Raw genomic sequence first — 4,831 nt, 5'->3', positions numbered from 1 at the left:
TCATATAGTATTCAAACCTCCCAGTCTTCAGTAGCCTGATGCATGAGAGGTACCAGACAATGAGCTTCAAGTCTCCAGCAGGCATCTTAGGATGGGATTTGCCCCCACATAAATATGGGAGCTATGGCTTCCAGGATTATCCAAGTTGGCCACTCTGGCATCCAAATGTGTTGGCAAATGGGGAGCTGCATCTCGGGGTGTGAATGTGGTCAGCTGGAGGTCCTGGAGGTAGGGTGCTGTTGGTCAGGCAGGGGTCCTAGAGGTTAGGTGTGTTTGGTGTGGTTGCAGGATCCTGGAGCTGGGGTGCAGTCAGTTGATCTGGGGTCCCGGTGATAGGGTGCAATCAGTGGGTCTGAGAGTTCTATTGGCAGGGAGAAGTCAGTTGATATGAGGGCCATGGAGGCAGGGAGTGATCGGTTGTACTGAGGGATCCTGATGGCCAGGCTCAGTCAGTCCTGCCAGGGGTCCTACAGGGCCTGGCTGTTGTCTCAAAATGGCAGCAGCCCAGCTCTATCTTCTTGAGAAGACTGAAGATAGAATGAATCAAAGTAAATCATTGACTCAAACCTGCTTGACTATGTAGCTAATCTCTACAGCCAGATCTCCTCCAGAATTCCTAACAATTATAAAGACTCTTTTTCCAGCCAATGCCTCTGGGTTTTTATAGTCTTGACTATGGAAGTACTGTCCTTTGAACTTCTCAATTCCTGCAAGAGAACAGAAAATAATTTTTGGATAATAGTTTATATGATGGATATCATTTGTAAAATCATTCTTTTGTAGAATTTAAAGTTGAAGCACATATTCTCCATATGATCTCCCTTTTTTCAGCTATTCTTGTCATTCTGAATACTTTTGCTATTTTTTCTTGCATAGTCCCAGAATAGTAACTTGTGATTCCTTTATCATAAGTAGTTTGAATTTTGTATTTGCAGACTCACAAATCCAAACTGCCTCAGAAAACTGCCATTCTTTTTTGTCTTTTCATTCCCTTAGATACATACTCCCATTTCAATTAGAGTATATATGTTTCTATATACTCTAGGATATACATAAAGTGCATTTTTTAAAAAAAGAAATTTCAGGCCCCAAACTGAAACTAAATTATTCAAGCTTTCATTTAACCCTTAGAAATTCAATATTTATTTGTTTCCTCAATCACTGAAAAATTCCACATCTGAACCAATGCTGTGTAAGAGTTCCACAGTCTTCCTTTTTGATCCTTAAGAAGACCAAAGTCATTGTGAAACTAAATACAATCATGTTCTACTTGTCACAAATTCATTCATTCTCAAAAATTTGATGTAAGTTGGTTTCATTATTGTGAAAACATCACAGAAGTACTTACATAAGCATAGATTGTTTAGGCCAGTCACTCAGTGTGGCCTCCTGATGCAATCAAGACCCACAGTAAACATGAGACATATGAGGCTAGTTGGTGTAACATGGCAGTCTGCTTTACAGTAAATGTTTCTATAAGTAGAAGCAGTATATTCTACACTAAATGTACAATAAATACATAAACCAGTAACATGGTTGTTTATTATTATTATGTATCACATACATAATTGTGTGAGCTATAATTTTATAGAACTGACAGTGCAGATGGGTTTGTACATCAACATCACCATGATATTATAAGGCTATGATACTACTTAGCCAATAGGAATTTTTCAGTCTGCATTATAATCTTATGGGATCACTATTCTATATGTAATCCAGCCTTGACTGAAATGGCATTATGTGGTGGCATGATTGTTCACAGACCTCTAAACTCTAAAATTACCATTGCCCAAATGGCAATAATACAAATTATCCCATTTTCAAGGGAACATGCACAATTAGGGTAAGACTTATTTCACCCCAAAGTAAAAATCACTCAGATCACAACCTTCTATTCCTCAGTGTCAAAGGTATGGCTTAAGGGTCAACCTCCTTTCTCATAGGTCACTCACCTGGAAAGCTTACCAGGGGTGAGCATTAGTGTGATGGCCAGTGCAAACCATGACTCCATCAAAGATATTAACCTTCTTTTTCCCTTCACATTCAGTGACTACCTCACACTGGCCTGAAGTAGAGAAATCAGCCTCTTCTTCACACTGTACACAGTGGTCTGAAAGAAAAGTAACATACACAGGGGACTGTAACCATAGCCAGTACAGTGTATATCTTCCCAGACATGACTTATCCTGCAAAATGTTACACAAAAGTTTGATACTACAGGTACCATCACATCATTAGGATCCTTGCAAGATTATTTGATTTTCATAGTCCAAAAAGAACAGTTTTATTTGAGGTTGTGGTCCAAATGAGAAGACTTCCATAAGGCACATAAAGTAAAATGGAGTTGACAGACTAATGTATTCTCTTGTGCCTCTACAAAAATAGGATTTGTGAGGATTTTTAGTCTCTGCCTTAAGGCATTGTAGCACCTGAATAACTCCTGAATTTATCCTGTACTTTTTTGACACTCTGTGCACTAACACCTATTCCTCCACTAACCCCAGACATCCTCAAACTCTCTGATGTCTTCTGACATCCAAATCCTGTTCTATTTGACTAACCTCAAACATGTGAATATGAGGCTCCCTTTCATGTTAGAGCAGGAAAATATTTCAGTGGCTCTTATTTTTTTAAAGGAATCTCTCTTTGCTTTTTACATATGCCCACTTTACAAGTAATTATAGAGAAAGAGTCTGTGAGTAGTATAATTTTTAGTTTTTCAAAAAAAAAAAGCAATAAATATGGGTTACTCTGCCAGCCTAAGGAAACATCAAGAATATATTCCAATGAGCTTCTAGGGCCTTGGCTATAATGTCTTGGTTGAATAATAGAGACACTAAGCCTTAACCATCCTATATTATTTATAGTTCCTGTTATGTGTTTTAACACAAGCTGGTGCTTCTACTTGGAACATCCTTTTATTCCTTCTTCATTTGGTAGACTCCTATCTACTCAAGACTCAGCTTGGACACTATATTCTCTAAAAATCCTTCCTGCAACTTGATTCCTCTTCCCTGATGGGTTAAACATCCCTCTTCTGAGCTGCAATGTATAGATCTCTATAGCACTTATCACTTGGTTTATTTATTATATGTATAATAATAATTTTCTTCATTTTTTCTGTGTCTTTAAGCACAGTTACTTAGTTAAGTTACTTATTCTTTTTTGTCTTTGCCTCATCACTGCTTAGTAGAGTAATAAACTTGTTCAAGAACTGTCATTTAAACAGGTCAGAGATGTATCACTGGGCTGTAAATGACTGGCTTTTGAAATTATCACCAGATATTACCATTTTATTATTGTTGCTAAACAGAAAAAGGTGGAAGGTTTGGGCTTTAAGCCAGGTGATATATCTGCTTATGGTCATGATTATAAATTATGGGAAAATCACAGCAGAATTTAGAGAAGGAAGAAACCAAAGTCATACCAAAAGTCATACCAAAGAAGGAAGAAACCAAAAGTCATCTTCTTTTACATAAAAAGAAAATTATGATAAATTCAAGTTGAGAAACTAACTCATCTCAGGTCAGAAGTTAATTAGTCCCTGTAAGAACAGGGACAGAACTCAGGGTTTTGTTTCCTAATTCAGTGTACTACTCTCTCCATCAGATTTAATTTCTTTGCTTCCTCAGTAAGTTCCCAGTCACTAAGTTCTTCACCAGGTTGTTTTGGTGATCACATGAAATAATATGTTGAAAAGTGCCTCAGAAAGTATAAAAGAACAAAGAAATAGTGGAAAAGTTGTGGAACCAGAAAGATTTAAAGTTCCCATACCTATTCATTCCCCTTATTTCCTTTATTATAAGCAGAGTGTGAAATGAAGACAATGAAAATACTGGTGGCAGGTATCTTTCTGTATCTGTAGCCATAATATATGAGACTTTCCCAGGGGTATTTTAGAGAGAGAACAAAGAGTGGAGATTTTGTACTTGAGCATATCAAGCTAATATTTGTACATAAGCACTGGTAAATGAGGCCACATTATGCATTTACTTCATGAAGAACTTCAAACACAAAGACACCCACAAAACTGCCTACCTTGAACTGGATATACTTTAAAAGGTTGAAGTCTTTGGCATACATCCTGAAATACTCGAGGACCTGGGAATTGTGCATGAAGTTAAGATAATGATCTGGGATGGTGTAGTCACTGAAGCACATCATCTCCTTTGAAGTATTGATGATCACCAATTTGTAAATACTGACTTTCCCTTCTTCAGAATTTTCCTGTAGTAAATTAGAAGTATTCATGGCAACTTGAGAACTAATTTCATGATTTACAAATAGCCAGTGAACAGTTGAAAAATCTCCTAAAGTAAATGACAATTCACAAACAAATTACACACATACACCACCTCCACACATCTCCCAGTACTTGTGCCTCTGTGTAGTTCCTTCCCCTTGAATGTCAGTATCTTTATGGCTTGCTTTTGACCAACAGTATACAGTTGAAATGGCACTGAATGACTTTCAATACTAAGTAAAAAGTAGCCTTGAAGCTTCCACCTGGGTGTCTTAGAAGGCTCACTTTGGTGGAACCCAGCAGCCATGTAAGAAGTTAGCTTTTGTAGCTGTGACCCAAATACCTGACAATGAGAAAGAATTCTTTTGGCTCATGGATTCAGAGTTTTCAGTTCCACTGCTTTTGGCTTCTGGCAAGGCAGAAAATCATGGTGGAAGGGTATGGCAGAGGAAAGCTTCTCAGCTCATGGTAGCCAGAAAGCAGGGGTTGGGGGAAGAGGCCCAGGACAAGATATAGTCCCCAAGGGTAGCCCCCCGAACCTGTGATCTGCTTTTCAACCATGTCCCACCTGCCTGCAGTTTCTAC

General features: G+C 38.1%; 1 pseudogene across 1 annotated transcript; it reads right to left on the bottom strand.

The window, feature by feature from the left end:
• Window positions 1-561: 561 nt before the first annotated feature.
• On the bottom strand, window positions 562-4,254 carry LOC306652122 (flavin-containing monooxygenase 5-like; annotated as a pseudogene). Its single transcript, XR_013766609.1, has 3 exons — window positions 4,042-4,254; window positions 1,956-2,113; window positions 562-707 (listed from the first exon to the last, which is right to left on the bottom strand). The product of XR_013766609.1 is annotated as a flavin-containing monooxygenase 5-like (transcript).
• Between the last annotated feature and the right edge of the window lie 577 nt (window positions 4,255-4,831).

Source organism: Sciurus vulgaris (assembly GCF_902686455.1).
Source record: "Sciurus vulgaris genome assembly, contig: HiC_scaffold_629_arrow_ctg1, whole genome shotgun sequence".
Classification (NCBI taxonomy): Eukaryota; Metazoa; Chordata; class Mammalia; order Rodentia; family Sciuridae; genus Sciurus; species Sciurus vulgaris.
This window is presented reverse-complemented; position numbering and strand designations above follow the sequence as displayed.